Source organism: Heptranchias perlo, chromosome 24 (genome assembly GCF_035084215.1).
Source record: "Heptranchias perlo isolate sHepPer1 chromosome 24, sHepPer1.hap1, whole genome shotgun sequence".
Lineage (NCBI taxonomy): Eukaryota > Metazoa > Chordata > Chondrichthyes > Hexanchiformes > Hexanchidae > Heptranchias > Heptranchias perlo.
Genome location: NC_090348.1, coordinates 46,039,901 through 46,062,385, shown reverse-complemented (window position 1 = coordinate 46,062,385; position 22,485 = coordinate 46,039,901). Strand labels below are relative to the sequence as shown.

The 22,485-nt window shown below is 48.3% G+C and overlaps 1 protein-coding gene across 1 annotated transcript in view; it reads right to left on the bottom strand.

Moving 5' to 3' along the window:
* The window catches only part of snd1 (staphylococcal nuclease and tudor domain containing 1), an 813,248-nt gene that overhangs the window by 17,537 nt on the left and 773,226 nt on the right, over positions 1 to 22,485 (bottom strand). The window lies entirely within an intron of this gene.

Sequence of the window (22,485 nt, the reverse complement as noted above, 5' to 3'; positions counted from 1 at the left end):
TTTCCAGCTCTGTTTATTCTGGGCTGCACTTGACGAGCGCGGGTGCTTTTGTTTCCTTCTTTGATTCCTTCTGACGCAACCTCGCCCAACCTTCGGATCTAACAAGGCCATCGGAGCCTTCGCACTGCGACGGGCACACATGGTATCTCCCACGGTGCAGGGACAGAATCCCCACTTCAGCACCAGGCAGGTAACCGTGGGCCAGAGCGTTCCGGGTAAGGAGGCACAGGCTTTGTGCTGAGTGGTAGTGAAGTAGCGAGCAGAACCAGCAAGAGCTGGAAGTAGCCAAAAGCCACACGCATCCTAATCATTTTAGAATCTAATTAGACTTGACAAACAGCAAACTGGAGAATTGCTGCATTTACTGGGCACCAGCATCAGCAGCTCACATGGTCAAATACACATGACAAACTATATCACATAGTACTTACGGGATTTTTTACTGTGTTAAATGTGGGCTCAGTGCTCTTGGAGCCGTGTTCAGTTTGTTTCGTTCCCGTAAACTCATGACTGATAGCATAAGCGCTGTGCTCCCCTTTGCCCTTTGACTCAGTCCGGTGCTGAGCTCCACTGTGCAATGCAAAGACCCAGTGGAAATAGGGGGAGTGGGTCCCTGCACTTACTTTTGTGAAACCAGTTTCCTTACTCCAACCATGCGGGTCCGATCATACTATGGACAGGAGGTCGATCCAGGGAGATCTGTACATTGCCCGCCAGCCGAACTAGTCTAAAAAAAATTCCTAAAGAGAAACAATGCCACGCAAGACTGGTGCAACAAATGACAAGTTTATGCCAAGTTTGAACTTAAACCGATTAATAGAAACAGACCTTACAGATGGAAACTCCAGGATAAGGCCATGGTTCGATGACCTTGTAGACATCCCCCCCACCCCCCAAATCTCAATTAAACTGAGAGCAGAGCCAGGAGACCATGGGGAGGGTGGAGATGGGGAATAATTTGTGATCCAATTTTCCCTCTTCGAGGGCAAATACCAACGACTGAATGGCCAGGATCAGGTATTTGCCGTAGACTGGACTGATGTATTGTACCACACTGTGACAGCACAACGCAGCATCAACAAAGAAAGAAGAAATCTTCAGAAAGAGCGAGATGGGGGGGCGGGGGGGGCAGAGCCAGACCGGGGTGGGGTGGGGGGGGGGCAGAGCCAGACCGGGGTGGGGGGGGGGGCAGAGCCAGACCGGGGTGGGGGGGGGGCAGAGCCAGACCGGGGTGGGGGGGGGGGCAGAGCCAGACCGGGGTGGGGGGGGGGGGGGCAGAGCCAGACCGGGGTGGGGGGGGGGGGGGCAGAGCCAGACCGGGGTGGGGGGGGGGCAGAGCCAGACCGGGGTGGGGGGGGGGGGCAGAGCCAGACCGGGGTGGGGGGGGGGGGGGGGCAGAGCCAGACCGGGGTGGGGGGGGGGGGGCAGAGCCAGACCGGGGTGGGGGAGGGGGGCAGAGCCAGACCGGGGTGGGGGAGGGGGGCAGAGCCAGACCGGGGTGGGGGAGGGGGGCAGAGCCAGACCGGGGTGGGGGAGGGGGGCAGAGCCAGACCGGGGTGGGGGAGGGCGGCAGAGCCAGACCGGGGTGGGGGAGGGGGGCAGAGCCAGACCGGGGTGGGGGAGGGGGGCAGAGCCAGACCGGGGTGGGGGAGGGGGGCAGAGCCAGACCGGGGTGGGGGAGGGGGGCAGAGCCAGACCGGGGTGGGGGAGGGGGGCAGAGCCAGACCAGGGTGGGGGGGGGGGGGCAGAGCCAGACCGGGGTGGGGGGGGGGGGGGCAGAGCCAGACCGGGGTGGGGGGGGGGGGGCAGAGCCAGACCGGGGTGGGGGGGGCAGGCAGAGCCAGACCGGGGTGGGGGGGGCAGGCAGAGCCAGACCGGGGTGGGGGAGGGGGGCAGAGCCAGACCGGGGTGGGGGGGGGGGCAGAGCCAGACCGGGGTGGGGGGGGGGGGGGCAGAGCCAGACCGGGGTGGGGGGGGGGCAGAGCCAGACCGGGGTGGGGGGGGGGGGGGGCAGAGCCAGACCGGGGTGGGGGGGGGGGGGGGCAGAGCCAGACCGGGGTGGGGGAGGGGGGCCGAGCCAGACCGGGGTGGGGGGGGGGGGGCCGAGCCAGACCGGGGTGGGGGAGGGGGGCCGAGCCAGACCGGGGTGGGGGGGGGGGGTGCAGAGCCAGAGCCAGAATAGGGTGGTGGGGGGGGGGGTGGTGGGGGCAGAGCATCTTTTGTTCTGCACCATCTGAATTTCCTTTAAATCACAGGCTATTTGCTGGGGATGGAACTTCATCCCCACACATAACTGCTTTACCTTGGATGTTGCCTTTCCTTATTGGGGGACACCCACTGCTTTGCATGGAATGTTATGGTGTTTAAAAGTTACTGTCTGCTGCCCGATGGCTTGGTTGCTGAACGTATTGTGTGTGGAGTTCCCCGACCTCCGACGGGTTAGTAACAGAGGTCACTATTAGCTTCAGTCTCCTGGGCTCGAGAGGGGAAACAAAAGCCACAAAGGGATTCTGCTCCTAATAGCTATCCAGTGACTTCTGCTAGAAACTGCATACATGTATACTTTGGGTGAGGCCAGGACCAGGCTTGACGGAGGTACCCGCCAGAGCTAAATGGCTAGTAATACCCACTGTCTGAACTCAGACTTAAGTGAAGTGCCAGCAGCCATGGAACTGTACCCCAGCAACAGGCAGCACCTCCAGGAGAACAGGGAGACTGCTTTTCCTCCGCCCCCTCACCACCCGCCCAAGAAGATCAGCACTGTAACGAATCCACAGTTTGCTTATTAGTGGTAGATTACAACTGGTCACCGCCCGTCCCTCGGAGCCAGAAGGTGCAGGGTTCGAACCCCGCTCCGGGCGGTCCCGGCGAGCGGAGGCCCGGAGCTGCGGGCGGTCCCGGCGAGCGGAGGCCCGGAGCTGCGGGCGGTCCCGGCGAGCGGAGGCCCGGAGCTCCGGGCGGTCCCGGCGAGCGGAGGCCCGGAGCTGCGGGCGGTCCCGGCGAGCGGAGGCCCGGAGCTGCGGGCGGTCCCGGCGAGCGGAGGCCCGGAGCTGCGGGCGGTCCCGGCGAGCGGAGGCCCGGAGCTGCGGGCGGTCCCGGCGAGCGGAGGCCCGGAGCTGCGGGCGGTCCCGGCGAGCGGAGGCCCGGAGCTGCGGGCGGTCCCGGCGAGCGGAGGCCCGGAGCTGCGGGCGGTCCCGGCGAGCGGAGGCCCGGAGCTGCGGGCGGTCCCGGCGAGCGGAGGCCCGGAGCTGCGGGCGGTCCCGGCGAGCGGAGGCCCGGAGCTGCGGGCGGTCCCGGCGAGCGGAGGCCCGGAGCTGCGGGCGGTCCCGGCGAGCGGAGGCCCGGAGCTGCGGGCGGTCCCGGCGAGCGGAGGCCCGGAGCTGCGGGCGGTCCCGGCGAGCGGAGGCCCGGAGCTCCGGCTCTGAATTCTGGATTGATAAGAAAAGCAAAAAAAAACACCCCTCCCTAGACCAACCCATTAATTTTAAAACTGTTTCTGCTGTCAAAGGGAGGGAGTCACAGCAAACATATGTTAATTATTATCATCTCTTGGAAGAATCCACCACAATTATCCAGTAATACTCATAAAACAATCCTGCATATTAAGCAGCTATGCCCTGGGTCAATGAAAAGAGAATTAAATATTGACTAATTGTTTGAGGTTATTCCTATGTGATTGAGCATAAGGTGAGAGGAAAGTCGTGCAGATCGTGATGTAATGAGAGATGATGCAGTGGGCAAAGTGATCATTCAAGAGGCTGAGTGTTTAGGAATAGAGCATAGCTTAGTGACATACACAGTCCACCTATGTACTGAGCCAGGTAGGCATTTGTGAACTAAAAGGACACCAGTGCCCTGCTCTCTCGGTGCTGATGCCTCTCGAACAGCCCCACTAGTGGAGAGAGTCTTATGATCCCTACCGAAGCACAAAAATCTCTCCCCTGGATACAAAGGCAATGGCTGAACTCAGGATCTCTCCAATGAGGTAAGAATTCTTTTAAAAAGCTATTCCGGGGAGATAAATGGGATACTTAACCCTGAGCTCATACGATTTTCCCCTCCCCGGATCAATTTGTAGCTGCCTGGGTCGAGGTCCGCTGACTCTGCACAGACCAAACATTGAACCTGGGACCTCCCCGAACAGTATGACTCAGAAACATATATGCGGCATTTACCCTCCGAGCCAGAGGAGGGAAGAGCCTGGCATTTGGTCCCGATCTCATTTAAGGGTCCTAATTGCAATTGATTTGCATATAACCAATCCCACAAATTTGGGTAGAGCAGGTTGGTTAGATTGCTTACGACCCATTCCTAAATTAACTGCAGTAAATCTGCTCCGGGCAGGTTTCAGACACTTTACAACTCCGATGCAAACCATACACAGTACGACGGCCAACTTCACTAAAATTTTAAAAAGAAAATGAGAAAGCAATTTTTTGCCTCCCCAAGGAAAGCAGAACAATAGTGAGGGCTGTCACCGTGTGATTCTTCAACTAGTCAGGGAGCAGACATTTGTTGTGGATGTGTATTGACTGCAGGTAGGGAATGATCGTCTGCTAAAGTTGATGACAGGAGGGGATGGGAGGGCATAGAGAAGATGAAAACAGCAGCAAATAAGTGACAGAACATGGAAGATAGCAGGTCAGGGATGCAGACATCATTACCCAACAGAAGAGAGAGCAAAAGCCAAAAGATTATAGGAAATGGAGACCACAGGACAGTGGGGGAGAGATGAAGACATGTGCACAATCGAGTCAAGCCCAAACCTTTCAGACTTGACTTTCTGGCTCAGAGTGGTGGCATGGTGGGTTACCTTAAAATCAAAGTATTGTAGAAGCTCCCAGAGAAGTGAGCATTCACTTGCATTATGGTGTGCTGCTGGTTGAGAGAGTGGAATACTTTCCTATTGATGGAAGCAGTAACAAGGGAGCATGCAGAGCCACGTGGGTGAGCTCTGTTACTCTTTGGATCTTTGGGAATCCTACCATTGTAAAATGACCATGCCCTGTCATGCTACCTCTAATTGTCCATTGGGAAGATGAAATGACTTGCTTCAGAACATAATGGGTCCGTGACTTGCTTAATGCACCTGGCAAATGCTAGTGAGGTTCTGAGTGGCAGCATGAAATAACCTCTTTGCAGAAAAGTTAAGGGTGTTAGTGACCTTAATAGCCATTGGCGGTGGGCTTATAGGTCCTTTTGCAACTTGTGGCATTGCCCACCAACAGCTTCCTTGGCAAAGCAAAGCCTCTGCAAGCAATGCTCCTCTGACAATGCAGGGATGTTTGTCTCTGCTTGAATATTCTAGGGTGGGGTATGGGCAAATGGGTGCTATGCACTTCCGGTGCTGCCTGAATAGCCTGGCATCTATCCTTTGCTCTTCTTTTAAAAGGCAAGGATGCACGGGAATTTCCAATGGGAAACTTATTGTTCCCAATCTGGAATGTTGGGGTGAATAGCAGCACCACAGCAAATAGCAGAGAGACAGATTGATAACAGCAAAAAAAAATTGAAGACAAGTCACAAATAAACTGATGCCATCATTGTTGATGTTGGGCTCTTCAAATTCTCTTCCCCCTCATTCTAGTGCTTAGCAACCCAGGACATTGATTTCAAACAAGTGAGAAGAGCAACTGGTGCAAAAGAGACAGAACTGAAGGAAAATGGGACTTAAGATGGAATTTTGGCTCATTTACATGGAACCACCCAAAAAGAGTGGCACAAAAGTGGGGAGTGATTTGTGCATTAAGGAACTCTGCCCGATTTTCCAATCTCATCCGTTTGATTTATACCCATTAATTGGATGGTTACAAAATCCAGGCTTGAGGGTCAGTAGGTTATTTGACCATGGGGAAGTCCATAGCTGCACCGGATCCTATTCTGAGCCAACTGGTATACATTTCTGGATAGGAGTGGGAATTCTGGCTGATTTATAGCCCTCCCAGGTCAAGGGATACTGAGAATAAATGCACTCTCCTAACTGCCATTCTGGTTGTGATTAACTGACTCAACACAGATCAGGTATGGAACTGGCACCTCCTAGTCTGTGCTGATTAGGTGGAGCCTCTACTGAATAACCCACCTGGGAGACACTGCGTCTCATCTCCTTTATCGCTTGTGTGTTTTTAAATTTATATTCTCCCCATTCTATCGTTCTCTGCATGTTGCACACCATCTGCAGGGGATCAAATGCCAAACCTTGCCTTTATGATGTTATAAAACAGTCACTGGGAAGGGTGCAGGAGTGGATCTCACTGTGACTCTTCCCACCATTTTCACTCTCATTACCCTCCTTTGTTGGGGTGTATTTGGCCTCTACTCTGTGCTATGGTGAGATTAAGATCTCAGCTTGTGGAGGAATCATAGAGATGAACCCATGTCCCGACACCACATGCTACAACAAGCTTCAACACACCACTCCCATCATTTATAAAATGTGGCGTCAAGAGATCAAACATCAGTGGTTGAAGGAATATCTTTCTGCATCTTTCAGCTCATTCACTTGAACTGAAGACACTTGAAGCAGTGAACTGGAAATATTCTGGAACAATTTCCTCACAGCACTAAACATAGGAAGTGCGTTCCCCATGTTTCGGTTGGTAGAGACAACATGAAGTCAAGCCAAACAGACCTGGGCCAATTCCTGTTCAATGTTGAGTTAGCCAATCTCAGAATCATAGAAGTTTACAACATGGAAACAGGCCCTTCGGCCCAACATGTCCATGTCGCCCAGTTTATACCACTAAGCTAGTCCCAATTGCCTGCACTTGGCCCATATCCCTCTATACCCATCTTACCCATGTAACTGTCCAAATGCTTTTTAAAAGACAAAATTGTACCCGCCTCTACTACTGCCTCTGGCAGCTCGTTCCAGACACTCACCACCCTTTGAGTGAAAAAATTGCCCCTCTGGACCCTTTTGTATCTCTCCCCTCTCACCTTAAATCTATGCCCCTTCGTTCTAGACTCCCCTACCTTTGGGAAAAGATTTTGACTATTTACCTTATCTATGCCCCTCATTATTTTATAGACTTCTATAAGATCACCCCGAAACCTCCTACTCTCCAGGGAAAAAAGTCTCAGTCTATCCAACCTCTCCCTATAAGTCAAACCATCAAGTCCTGGTAGCATCCTAGTAAATCTTTTCGGCACTCTTTCTAGTTTAATAATATCCTTTCTATAATAGTGACCAGAACTGTACACAGTATTCCAAGTGTGGCCTTACTAATGTCTTGTACAACTTCAACAAGATATCCCAACTCCTGTATTCAATGTCCTGACCAATGAAACCAAGCATGCTGAATGCCTTCTTCACCACCCTATCCACCTGTGACTCCACTTTCAAGGAGCTATGAACCTGTACTCCTAGATCTCTTTGTTCTATAACTCTCCCCAACGCCCTACCATTAATGGAGTAGGTCCTGGCCCGATTCGATCAACCAAAATGCATCACCTCACATTTATCTAAATTAAACTCCGTCTGCCATTCATCGGCCCACTGGCCCAATTTATCAAGATCCCGTTGCAATCCCAGATAACCTTCTTCACTGTCCACAATGCCACCAATCTTGGTGTCATCTGCAAACTTACTAACCATGCCTCCTAAATTCTCATCCAAATCATTAATATAAATAACAAATAACAGCGGACCCAGCACCGATCCCTGAGGCACACCGCTGGTCACAGGCCTCCAGTTTGAAAAACAACCCTCGACAACCACCCTCTGTCTTCTGTCGTCAATCCAATTTTGTATCCAATTGGCTACCTCACCTTGGATCCCGTGAGATTTAACCCTATGTAACAACCTACCATGCGGTATCTTGTCAAAGGCTTTGCTAAAGTCCATGTAGACCACGTCTACTGCAAGCCCTCATCTATCTTCTTTGTTACCCCTTCAAAAAACTCAATCAAATTCGTGAGACATGATTTTCCACTCACAAAACCATGCTGACTGTTCCTAATCAGTCCCTGCCTTTCCAAATGCCTGTAGATCCTGTCTCTCAGAATACCCTCTAACAACTTACCCACTACAGATGTCAGGCTCACCGGTCTGGAGTTCCCAGGCTTTTCCCTGCCGCCCTTCTTAAACAAAGGCACAACATTTGGGTATAGAGGGATATGGGCCAAGTGCAGGCAATTGGGACTAGCTTAGTGGTATAAACTGGGCGACATGGACATGTTGGGCCGAAGGGCCTGTTTCCATGTTGTAAACTTCTATGATTTGCTACCCTCCAATCTTCAGGCACCTCACCTGTAGCCGTCGATGATTCAAATATCTCTGCTAGGGGACCCGCAATTTCCTCCCTAACCTCCCATAACGTCCTGGGATACATTTCATCAGGTCCCGGAGATTTATCTACCTTGATGCGCGTTAAGACTTCCAGCACCTCCCTTTCTGTAATATGTACACTCCTCAAGACATCACTATTTATTTCCCCAAGTTCCCTAACATCCATGCCTTTCTCAACCGTAAATACCGATGTGAAATATTCATTTAGGATCTCACCCATCTCTTGTGGTTCCGCACATAGATGACCTTGTTGATCCTTAAGAGGCCCTACTCTCTCCCTAGTTACTCTTTTGCCCTTTATGTATTTGTAGAAGCTCTTTGGATTCTCCTTTGCCTTATCTGCCAAAGCAATCTCATGTCCCCTTTTTGCCCTCCTGATTTCTCTCTTAACTCTACTCCGGCAATCTCTATACACTTCAAGGGATCTACTTGATCCCAGCTGCCTACGCATGTCATATGCCTCCTTCTTCTTTTTGACTAGGGCCACAATCTCCTGAGTCATCCAAGGTTCCCTACTTCTACCAGCCTTGCCCTTCACTTTATAAGGAATGTGCTTACCCTGAACCCTGGTTAACACATTTTTGAAAGCCTCCCACTTACCAGACGTCCCTTTGCCTGCCAATCAACTTCTGAAAGTTCCTGTCTAATACCATCAAAATTGGCCTTTCCCCAATTTAGAATTTTAACTTTTGGACCAGACCTATCATTCTCCATAGCTATCTTAAAACTAATGGAATTATGATCACTGGTCCCAAAGTGATCCCTCACTAACACTTCTGTCACCTGCCCTTCCTTATTTCCCAAGAGGAGGTCAAGTTTTGCCCCCTCTCTAGTCGGGCCATCCACATACTGAATGAGAAATTCCTCCTGAATACACTCAACAAATTTCTTTCCATCCAAGCCCCTAATGCTATGGCTGTCCCAGTCAATGTTGGGAAAGTTAAAGTCCCCTACTATTACCACCCTATTTTTCTTGCAGCTGTCTGTAATCTCCTTACATATTTGCTCCTCAATTTCCCGTTGACTATTTGGGGGTCTGTAGTACAATCCTATCAAAGTGATCTCTCCCTTCTTATTTTTCAGTTCTACCCATATAGACTCAGTGGGCGAACCCTCGGATATATCCCCTCTCACTACTGCCGTGATGTTCTCCCTAATCAAGAACGCAACTCCCCCTCCTCTCTTACCTCCTGCTCTATCTTTCCTATAGCATCTGTACCCTGGAACATTGAGCTGCCATCTTGGGGCACTACAATTGACTTCAGCCAAGGGAGAGTAACAAACCTCAACCAGGTTCATACAAGAGGTAATTAGAGTGGGAGGAGGCTCACATGGAGTATAAACTCGGAATATAAACCCATAGTTGGGCCGAATTCTATGTAATTCTGTGTGGGTTCCAGTCCAGATCGCTATCCAGCAATCCCTGCTGGGAAGTCCAGAGTGGTCATCACATAAGGGACAGGATCTGCCTTGGCAGTGATGCCCCAAGGCTGAATAACCTGTCAACACATATTCTCTAGGCTCACACATGAAGTGAGGTGCCAGAGAGTGCCCATGCAACCATATCCCAACACGACTCAGCACCTTCAGGAAAGGAGGGAAGAAAGCATACGCACAAAAAAAAGGGACACCCATTCGGTCTGGCTCGGTACATGCCAGATAATGAGCTGGCAATCAGCTCCCAACAAATAATTGATGGCTTGTGTAAACCTTCTGCAGATGCCTTACTGCAACCTAGACTTGTGTGCCCACAAGAGCTCAATCTGGAGCTGATACTTGAGAGCAGAGCAAGCTGGATGAGAATTAATTTGCCTCATGTCTCGGCCATACACTGTGTATCTCTCCCCGTGTATATCTCTAGTGTGAACCATACAATATCCAAACCAGTGTCAGCTTTTATGCACTGTGCATTCAGATAATAGGGGAGCGTTTCTTCATACATTGAGAATGCTCTACAATTTCAGCATTCTTCCCATCTCATTGAATCTTAACACTTTCACCTAGAACCAGTAATTTGCAACAGAACTACGGTGAAACTAAATGTCAAATGTAAACCAGAAATTTACCATCATTAATCAGAAAAACTAACATGAAGAGGGACACCCATTCAATAAGCTCAATCCCGAGCCACGCTGAAACTTAGCCCAGTACTGAAGATGGTTAGGCAGCAATGAGTGAGTCACCATGAAGAACTTTCACACAATACAGAAAACCAAGAGGACTGGGAAACCCAACTCATCTTGTACAACACACAAATACAGACAGACACAGAGACAGACACACAGAGACAGACGCACACACACACACACACACACAGATGCACACACACACAGAGACAGACAGACACACACACACAGAGACAGACAGACAGAGAGACAGACAGACACAGAGAGACAGACAGACACAGAGAGACAGACAGACACAGAGAGACAGACAGACACAGAGAGACAGACAGACAGACACACACAGAGACAGACAGACACACACAGAGACAGACAGACACACACAGAGACAGACAGACACACACAGAGACAGACAGACACACACAGAGACAGACAGACACACACAGAGACAGACAGAGACACACACATAGACAGACAGAGACACACACATAGACAGACAGAGACACACTATATACATGCAAGTTGTTATTGTTGTTGGTATAAAATATCAGAGACTTGATGTTCACATCTTTAATGGGTAGGAGTGGGGCTGTGCCTGGCACTATCTTTTATTTATCTTTTCTTCTGCATTCTCCTCAAGGCCCTGCCTGATCCACAGGCAGTGGCTACCACAAGCAGTCATTCTCCACAAGTGATTGACCATAGCCAAACCAAAGCCCATCCAAACCCAACACGCAAACACCCACCCCCTCCCCCCAATTACAGCGGGGGGAGTCACTGGATAGCAGTCAGGAGAGGAAACCTGGCTGATTTTCCCCCTCCCTATCCTAGGGATCAAGTCCAACTGTAGCCACTCGACTGAGATCGGCTAATCTCAGCATAACCCGAGAATTGAACCGATGACGTTTCCAGACTATATGGCTGTTTTTTTACAAAAAACAAGCCATTGGAGAGTTGGTGAGAGCTTTATAAAGACACACCCTACCAACATGCTTTCACTTATCTGCTTGCCAACCATCAACTATCCTTTCTGTAGGAAATAGGGGGAGTGGAGGGGAAGAGGAAAATTATAGCACAGAAACAGGCCATTTGGTCCAACTAGTCTGTGCTCCACACGAGCCTCCTCCTACTCGACTTCATCCAACCCAATCAGCATAACCTTCTGTTCCTTTCTCTCTTTGTACTTATCTATCAACCAATAAATTAATTACTTCACCCCTAAGTATTCAAGATGTCGTTCGTGTCCATGTACAGAACTAAAAAGAAAACAGCACTGACAAATGTGCTCAAAACAAGAATTGAATGAGATATCTCTCGGGCACCTGCTCCCTCTTCCAGCACCAGTTAAACTGTCTGACAGATAGCAGTACTTTGCTATTCTTTGCAAATCACATCAAATCAAATCAACGCTGAAAATTTAAAATGAAAAAAAAATGAACCTCTGACTTTACTTCACAAGCCATCCCTGGTCGTCACGGCTTTGTGACTGCATAATCAGCAGCCGCTCTCCGCACATGGGGGAAGGAGATATGCAAAGAATTAGTCCACAGATTCCACATGCATCAATCTACAAAGACACCAGGCGCTTCTGCGTCCGACTTCTGGGAATATTCTTCACATTCTGAAGAGAAGAATAATAATTAAATCTCCCCTGTCTTTTACGCATGCTCCTGTACTATATTAACTTGTGTGAAAGCTGCACTTCACTCTTTAAATGAAAGTAAAATCAGTTTTAATTGCAGGGAGTGTGGGTGTGTAGCCTACATTAATGTGCCCCCCCCCACCGGGATATAAAAGCTCTAGTTTGGGTAGTGCCTCTATTTGTATATTAGTACAGTATTTACTCCCCCTCCTTGTTCAGGTCCTCTCAAGTCACATGGCATGCTCCCAGAGTCCCTCTATCAATGTCCCTCTCAGCCCCAGCTGTAACAGGAGCCCAATGCCATCCTGGTTCCTCATTCCCCCCCTCCCCCCCAACATTTTTCCCCATACGAGAGGAAGGGAAAAGATTAAAACAAAACAGAAAAATCATTGGTTGTTTGGACAATGGTGAGGGGGCCTGATTTGCAGATCCTCCTATCCAGATCTTGATATGGGCCATTGTACATGGAGACTCATAACAAGGCAAGTGGGAGAAAAATAAAAAGTACTTCTTTGGAACAAAATCTTCCTTGGCCCAAGTACCCCGGGCTAAGAATGGGGGTGGGGGGTGGGGGGTGGTGGGAATGGGGAAAATAGAAGGAAACAGTCGAAAAATGATCCAGGGCTCCCACTCCAGATCACCATCCCGTGACTGCTGCTGGAATGGTTACAATGAATGAGGGCAGGATCGAGCTTGGTGGTGATAATCCCTCCGCCCCATGGTTCAAATATCTTGGTGACACTCAACAGTTTAAGCCGCTTGAGCTAGACAGCAAAGGGCAGCCAGTGACACTGTACCCCATTGTGAGCCAGTGCCTTCAGGAGAGGTGGGCAGTGACTAAACTCACTTTCAACAAAATAAAAATTGCTGATCTACAGCCTACCGCCCAGTATTCTGAAAACCTCACTCATTATAGACAACGAACAGAAAAAAAAAAATCAAGAGGGGCCAGTCTGGAGAGTGATTTAAAAAATAAAACTGCAAATCCGACAATGCGGTCTTTCATGGATGTACAAACTAATAAATGGAAATGTCAGTGTGGAGACTGTAAGGCTGACGTCTGTCAGCTGTACCTGGGCCTCCTGGTGTGTTTCTGTTACTGGACCTGGGCCATGTTCTGTTGGCCTTTGTCCATTGACTCAGCGCTGGTGCAATCCCTTGCCAGTGTGACTAGCTCAGCCAATTAAACGGGTATTACCATATCAATGTTTCACCTGCAGTCCCTGGTGCACGTGCATGCCCATGGGCAGGAAGCAGTGGAAAAATGTCACCAGTGAGTGAGGAATGGTTCAGTACAAGCTGGGATTGAAGGTGGTTATTTAAAAATAAGGCAGAAGAAGGGAAATTTTATTCAAATAGGCCAATTCATGGACTTTTGTTATGCAGAAATGTAGCTTCAAACTTCAATGATTTTCTCTCTTTATGGTCCTCTGAAGTGGCATTTGAACATATTAACAGGAGGAATGAAAGGACAAGGCAGGAGTGTTATTCAGAGATAAAAAGCCCAATTCTGCTACAATAATGCATGTGCTGTTTGAAATCAGTTTCTGCTGCCTAACTTGATGCCTAACAGGGTACTTCTTGCCTCTATTTCTCCTGAAAGGGATGGTGTGGTGGTGGGGGATCTAACTAGACCTTTCAGCTTCGAACACAACCCAACTGTCCTGTCTCTGTAAAGTAACCAAAATAGAGTTAAATACTCCACTTAAAGAAATCTGAGCCTTTGGGAGTTGGGTTCAAATCCAGCCCAGACATGAATTACCCCTCTCTGGTGGCTGTAAGTGTCCTCTGGAAAATGAATGCGGGCAATGTTAATCCAGTTTCTAGTGGACATGCGCCCAAAATTAAAAATCTACACAAGTGGACAAGCTGCAGGACGGCAGATGTGGGAATGGGAAAATGTAATGTTTGTGAAGCAAGGGGTCCACTTCTGAAGCACATTGCAGAGCACGGTGTAGAGGGAGCTTTACTCTGTATCTAACCCGTGCTGTACCTGCCCTGGGAGTGTTTGATGGGACAGTGTAGAGGGAGCTTTACTCTGTATCTAACCCGTGCTGTACCTGCCCTGGGAGTGTTTGATGGGACAGTGTAGAGGGAGCTTTACTCTGTATCTAACCCATGATGTACCTGCCCTGGGAGTGTTTGATGGGACAGTGTAGAGGGAGCTTTACTCTGTATCTAACCTGTGCTGTACCTGCCCTGGGACTGTTTGATCTGACATTGAGTGAACAAAATGGAAAGTCTTCCATTTCCCAGCAGACAGTCCTCACCTTGATGACGACAAAAGCAGTTTTTTTTGAGAACAAACAAGAAAAAAGCCTGCAACATAGGCAGTTACACAGCACACAGGATGTATGGAGTTTATTCCTCTGGAGAATCAGTTGGAGAGGAGGTCATTCAAGGGAAAGGGGGCAGAATGTAAAACAAAAGGCTTATATTGTCCCTTCTGTAGCAGAATTGTAAAGCAAAGATTTGGAGCTGGTCACCAATTTTCCTTAGTCAATGGGCGAACTGTGCACAGTCATCAATTGTAAACAGGCTCCTTCTACCCCCTTCCTCACAGAGTTGAAGTTATCACAGTTTCCTACTCATTCTTTCACTGGAACACCCCACCTCCCTTGGTCTTCCCTTCATCTCACAAACCACAGATCTTTAACGGTTTGATGTCACCTGATCAGATGATTGACCCCATCTTTTTTCCTAAATCCTGCCTCAGCCTCAATGCTGCCCTACACTGACGGGCCTTGCCTCTTTCTCAAAATAAAATAAAAAGCTTGGGGTTGAGAAAGACACTCAACGAACAAAAATTATTAAATCTACGGTGGGGGCAAAGATTGCAAATGCAACACAGTCTGGATCCAAGTATCTCAAAGGAGATTTTACATTTCCTTACTGTTCCAGTGTCCAGAGAGTGTGTTCTGTGCAATACTCTCCCCTTTTTTACACATTCCGTTGGGTACCTGTCTGTGTAATGCTGCTGCGTTCCATTGTGTACAGTGGAGTGGAAACACAAGTGGAGTTGGGGGGGGGGGCGGGGGAGAGAGATGATGGAGTGGGCCTACAATACCAGCTGTTCCAGGCGAGAGCGCCCATTTACACTATGAAGTAGAGGGGTTGGAGGGAGAATGGTTGCTACCAGTTGCAATGTGAAAACATTTCAATGCAAGTATGTCAGTGAAATGCTGCACAACACACGGGACACTCAGACCCATTTATCTCCCGTCTGCTTATAGTAGCGAGAGTGGTGAACAAATTGGTGAAGTTAAAACCTGGTTCGATGGTCAGTGCCCCAGCTCAGACCAAGTTACCAGGAGATAATAAAATTCACCAACTCTCACTCGTGGTGTAGAAGTCATAGCGTCAGGTCCCTGATGAAATCGGGATCAGTGCTAAGACTGGCCAGCACAGATTACTTCCTCAGAAAGAACCCCACTGCTGCTGTGTGAGTGTGGCATTCACACACACTGGTGTCACTTTAAACTCATGAACAATAATGGTTTGGTGGGAAAGGGAGAAAGATTCACCCACCTCCTCGCCCCCGCCCCCCAATAAAAAGGACTCAAGCACCTCCTCACCACCTACCCATCCTCTCCCCATTAACAGTGTAAAGAAAATAATTAATTAAAAGTGTTTCATAAATTTGGAACGAGAAAAGGCCATGCAGCCCATCAAGCTTCTTCCTTCCTTGCACCATGTATAATCTGCTTTAATATGGGCTCCATTTTCAATTAACCTCCCTGGACCCCAGCAAGTATTTTAGATTCCTTGCCCATGCTTTTAAATCCTGCCCAACCTTATCTGAGGGGTCTTCTCCAGCTGTACATCCCCACACACACCTTGATCTCCTGCTCCTCTCTTGTTGCCACGATTGGCCATGCCCAAAGCAGTTACTGAATTCTATCCCATGCCCGAGTACAGTTCTATCCAGCACTAGCCAACCTCAAATAATCACCCCTGAGCCTAAATGGCAAGCGCCATCAAGCTATTTGACCACAGGGGAGACGACAGTAATGTCTGACCCTCCCGATGCAATGTTGGCACGCTGCAAGGAGACTATTAACAAGTTCCCATTGTGATCTGCTCAACTCACCATTCACAAAATGTGTCCACACTAGCTGCACCAACATCACCAACCAAAATAAAATAAACATTTGGTGTTTGTGAATCTTGTAAAGAAGATTAAGTACTCGCAGGGTTAACTGCTGTTAAGTCTCATGGTTTATAATTTTCATCTAGTCAAGGAACCCACAGCAAATGGTGCGTCTCTCACAGCTCTGGGACGCACACTTAAACCATCGGCTTATTAATGTAAAATGACCTCCAATTCCACATCTGCAGCTTCTGAAGTGTAAATTAAATCTGCTCCAAGTTCCCTTCAAAACACCATCCCTGTCAGCAATGTTTGATCAAAGGCTGAATCCAAAAAAAAGTCTGACTTTGTCTGCTCGGGCAGCTGAGAGAATCTTTTGAATTGAACTATCAACAAGGCCCGAAGAGTCTTTGTACTGCTCTGGTGGGTAAATGTGGTCCAGGGAACGGGTAGACTGGCAAACATTGGCATGACTTAGGTCTGAAGGTGACTGTATGCTCAGGTTCCTTTCAGAAGCAGCTTGCAAGCATCTTTGTCCTACCTTGTCCCAAATACACCCGCCTCGTCCCTCCTGAAAAGAATTGCCTCAGGCCAGGCACGGTTCTATGGGCTCCTGCAGCCACCAGTACCTTGTCCAAGTGGCTACACTTCATGTGTGATCCTGTACAGTGAGCGTCAACAGCCTAGTCAACCCTGGACAGCATCACAGTCTAGCCTGATCCCTGTATGCTTTCTAACAAAGGCTAGTGCATTTATATAGCGCCTTTAATGTAGTAAAATGCCCCAAGGTGCTTCACAGGAGCGATTAACAAAATTTGACACCGAGCCACATAAGGAGATATTAGGAGAGGTGACCAAAAGCTTGGTCAAAGAGGTAGGTTTTAAGGAGCGTGTTAAAGGAGGAGAGAGAGGTAGAGAGGTTTAGGGAGGGAATTCCAGAGCTCAGGGCCGAGGCAGCTGAAGGCAAGGCCGCCAATGAAAATCAGAGATGCGCAAGAGGCCAGAATTGGAGGAGTGCAGAGATCTCGGAGGGTTGTAGGCCTGGAGGAAGTTACAGAGATAGGGAGGAGGCGAGGCCATGGATGGATTTGAAAACAAAGACGAAAATTTTAAAAATACTAAAATAATGGTCAGGAACAGAAGCTGCAGCTGGTTTCTCAACAACACCCCCCCACCCGTCCTACTGCTGTGCTGACTGCAATCAGCCAACTCGGCACAGGCTGGGGATCAAACCCACGACTGCCCGGTCTTCATGCCCTATTGTTGTTACTTAAGATTTAGTCTTCCTGTTTGTTTTTTGATCCTGAGGTTAGTCCACAGTATAAGTGTGCTTTTCCTACACAGACAATCAGCCTTTTAAAAAAAAATTACCATTTGGATGTGTACAGAATTTTAAATCACAACTGGGCTTTCAATTTACAAACCAAAAAAAAAAATTCCTTCTGCTTAAGCTGTGACATGGAGCCTAAAATGTAATCCTGATTTTGTGGTTTACAGTTGACAATGCAGTAAGTTTGCTAAAGACACTCTTTGATCTTTCACTCGTTTCTCTCAGGGATCCCTAAGTGGAGGTCTGCTGTGTTTGATTACATGACAGTCACTGCACTTCATTCATTCATTACAGGGGAAGCAATATGAGGTGTTTCTGAGAACGCGATAAGGTACTATATAAATACAGGTCTTTCTGCACTAAGTGTGACAATAATTCACTGTGATGAAAACAAAATATAACACATGTTAAAGGTATCATTTACTTAAGCTGATCCCAGCCAAGTCTGCAGTTGGGCAGTTACAATTGGCTTTGGCAACGCAAGAGTACGAAAGGGGCCGGGAGCGGGGGGGCGGAATTGTCCAGCCAATAGCCACTAAGCGACAGGATTAGGTTTTATGTGATAACCCTACATGGTCACATAACCTTCTGGATTGCTCTATCCGCTTTATTTTAATGCTGGTGTCAACTCATTTATTTTAAATCCTGGCTTCACTGTCTAGGCTCACATGAAGCACGGGTGATGGTGAGGTAATAGAGGGTACCCAGTGCCTGTGGAACTATACAACAACAACTTGCATTTATATAGTGCCTTTAATGCAGTAAAATGTCCCAAGTCGCTTCACAGGAGCGATTATCAAACACCGTGCCACCTAAGGAGATATTAGGACAGGTGACCAAAAGCTTGGTCAAAGAGATAGGTTTTAAGGAGCATCTTAAGGGAGGAGAGAGAGGTGGAGAAGCAAAGAGGTTTAGGGAGGGAATTCGAGAGATTAGGACCTAGGCAGCTAAAGGCACGGTTGCCAATGAGGGCCGATGATCCACAAGAACCAGCAATGGTAGGAGAGAAAAAGAAAAAAAAACAGGAAAAGAAATTGATCAGTTTTTGAGTTCTGCATTTCCCAGCTTAACAAACAGCTTTATGGGGAACTGGGTGACTCAGTGAGTGAAACATGGCCCTTTCGGCTACGAGCGTTAAGTTTGAATCTACATTTGATTCAGATTGATGGGATGAAAATCTCCTCTCTCTGCCAACTATAAGGGTCAGACACAAAATGAATCTGGACAGTTTCAGCACAGCTCCCAATTGGCACAAACCCACAGTACAGAAGTGCCCATAATTTAGAAGTAGATTGACATTAAATTGTCAGCATCACTCAGGCAGACTGTGGGGATTACTGCAGTGGGAAATGGAAATGTCACACTGTTCCATACAGCATACTGTTTTAAGATGGGGTTGAGGCATGTTGTTACAGGGGGTTTGAGGAGGCTTTACCCTGGGCAATTTCTGCTGTAAACTTGTCCCTACAAAGAGCTGGCTGGACTGAGATTCTAGAAATTATTCAGGACTACTTTTTTGCTCTAAAATATCTGCTTCAGGTTATTTTGAGCATCGTCGGTCCTCATTTGAGATATATCTCATTTTCCACCATTTTAAAAAATATATATGCACTTCCTGTCCATCATACTTCAGACTGTCTAAAGCAAATTTCTGACTCATACTTGTGGGGAAAAAGTATAAGAAAACAGAGGCAGTCATATGGAATGAACAAACTCTCCAGTAACAGAAAATACAATAGCCACAATCTCTTAATTGGCCCGTGTAGGAACTCACCCAGTGTTTAAATGTCAATTAGATATTGTAGCCTTAAAGGGACACACACATACACTTTAGCAGCAGAATAATGCATGTTTACATGGTATAGTCTTCCTGTCCTTATGAAACAGTGCCTCTTCCCACTAACCATGAGTAGTGCCATACAAAGAGATAAATAACCTTGCTGGCACATTTCCCGACATTACAGCAGTGACTACATTTTAAAAGTACTTCATTGGCTGTGAATCGCTTTGGGAGGTGCTGAGGACATGAAAGGCGCTATATAAATGCATTCAGCTCAAAACTATAAAGCCCGAAAATACTCTCCAACATCCCAATGTGAACTGGAGAGCGACACTGAAACAACCCTCCCTCCCTTCCCACTAGTTGAATTTTCAGGGTCCCATCTCCCCTGAGCTCAGTTTTATGTGCCATGGTCCCACTCCCCTCCTCCCTCCCTCCCACCCCCACATCCTCCTCCAGAATTTTTCAAGCTTCGTCCGATGTGAATTTTGTAGCCATTGCCCTCCCCATCCTGAACGAGAGGATATCCCAGGTGGAGACACAGCTCACTGAATACAACCCCTTACCCCTACTCCTCTCTCTTCCAATCGCCCCTCCCTCTCCATTCCCATCTCTTCCTCTCCCCCACGAACCCCTCTTCACTGCCTTGGAAGAAGTATCCCCATCCCCCCCACCCTCTAACCCTCCTTTACATGAATACCCCATTGACCTTGACTCCCCATGTGCAATGTCACAGAGACTGACTAATGATATCAATAAAAAAATCTTTCCATGGTGCTGTATGTTTCTTTCGCAGTGAAAGCTGACCTGGGAGTGATCGATTTGGATTATCCTCAGCATCAGAAAAGTGTTCCATTCCTCAACACGTTTGTGTTTTAACCTCTGTGAGCACAAACCTCACCAGGAATGTTAAATATGAACTGCTGCAGCGTAGGTATGAAAAGGAATCAAGCGTAGGGCCCCATGGAATTCACAAACTCACTCAAATCTGTACTGACTCCCAAAATGCACAATCTCCCTTCACACGAAAACTCTCAGTTCCCTTGACGGTAAGGTCTGTACATAGGTGAGTCACTCAGAGCAGAAGATCCAAAGTATGACCTCCAGTCTCTGGTGATCTCAGCTGGGCAGAAGTAGGACTGCTATAATTGGCTTCGGCAAGGGGGGAGGGAGGGAGAGAGGGGAGGGCGAGAAAGAAGGGAGAGAGGGGAGGGCGAGAAAGAAAGGAGAGAGGGGAGGGCGAGAAAGAAAGGAGAGAGGGGAGGGCGAGAAAGAAAGGAGAGAGGGGAGGGCGAGAAAGAGGGAGGGAGAGAGGGCGAGAAAGAGGGAGGGAGAGAGGGCGAGAAAGAGGGAGGGAGAGAGGGCGAGAAAGAGGGTGGGAGAGAGGGCGAGAAAGAGGGAGGGAGAGAGGGCGAGAAAGAGGGAGGGAGAGAGGGCGAGAAAGAGGGAGGGAGAGAGGGCGAGAAAGAGGGAGGGAGAGAGGGCAAGAAAGAGGGAGGGAGGGCAAGAAAGAAGAAGGGGGAATGAGAGGGGGAGGGAAGGAAAGCGAGATGGAGGGAAATAAAGGGAGGTTAGTAATCCCCCCCATACCTCAGGGGCACTGAGGCCAACAGTAGTATCTCAAGCTGGGGCTGAAGCTGTTTCCTTTAGAATTTCTCTCCCTAACCTTTCCACTTTGCTCCCTCGGTCTCAATCTTCAAAAGATTCCTTGATACTGATCTCTTTGATGGCGCTCTCAATCATCCACCCAGCTTCTCTTCTATTTCCTGCTCAGTGTCCACTGCTCTCCCTGTAAATGATCTGAGAATCATTTGTTATGTGTAAGCACCATATAAATGTATGCTGCTAAATCTTCAGAAAGGCCTTTGTTAAAGTACTGCTTCTCCTACTCAGCATTTTAGAAATTGATGGTATATTCGACACGTCTCCTTCTGAGCAGGACTGTAAATACCACACACTGACCTTTCCTGTGCTGTTCATGGAACTGTTTCTTTTAGACTGATCAATCCAAGGTTAAACTGATACGTGACTAAAATCTCACCAGTGGTGTAAGCCTCCCACTACATCGTTTGTCAGAGAGATAAGCAAAAGATCCAATTGGTAGAAATTTGGATCACTCCCCCTCGAGAATAGATTGCTCATTTTCTTTTTAATAGGCGAGAGTTTTACTCCTTTACTCAGACTTTCACCAGGTCTGACCTGTTACTGAACCTTTTAGACACAGAAAGCTCTGCTTAATTATTTCTTAAGTAATAGATTTCCTTTGGATTTTTGTTCCTCGTGATTCACTACAGCTTGCAGATATTGTGGTGTGCAAATTGGCTGCCATATCTGCCTAAAGTCACTGCTCTTCACAGTAAACCATTGCATGTGAAGTGCTTTGAGATATTTGAGAAGTGTGAGATGGTGCTCCGTGGATGCAAGTCATTCTTACGTTTCCGGTTTACATACAAAGTGTGTTACATAAATCAGTTTTGTGTTTTCAATTCCTTTATGAACAAATTATTGGGAAGGGGGGGGGGGTGGATGAACCCCCACAAGTCTGGGAGGTGCAGTGAGTTAGAAACTGCCCTTTCACCTCAGGGAGCTGGGATCCAGTTCCTGCTGGTGAAATGAAGGTCATCTGTGTCTGTGAGGGTCACTTTGGGCAGCTGAAACCCAGATTGTAGTGGGCACGGGTCCACAGCACAAAAACTGCTCTCGTTCAGCACTAAATTAGCTATTACACTCGGGGGGGGGGGGGGGGGGGGGAGGAGGAGCTCTTCTTAACTTGGAACTGAGGGACTTTGTTGAGACAGTGTAGAGAGGCCTTTACTTTGAATATAGCTGTGCTGTACCTGCCCTGAGAGTATTTAATGGGACAGTGTAGAGGAAGCTTTACTCCGTATCTAACATGGTTCTGTAGCTGACCTGTGAGTGTTTGATGGGACAGTGTAGAGACAGCTTTACTCTGTATTTAACCTGTATTGACAGTTACATGGGTAAGATGGGTATAGAGGGATATGGGCCAAGTGCAGGCAATTGGGACTAGCTTAGTGGTATAAACTGGGCGACATGGACATGTTGGGCTGAAGGGCCTGTTTCCATGTTGTAACTTCTATACTTCTAGAGCTGTGGATTTGCTCAACCACTCCCTCCTTTCCACCTCTGACGCCCTTGTCCCCAGCAAAACCTTCACTCTAGGCGCTCCCCCTGGTAATGGCCCCCACCTTCGCTTGCTCAAGTCCAAG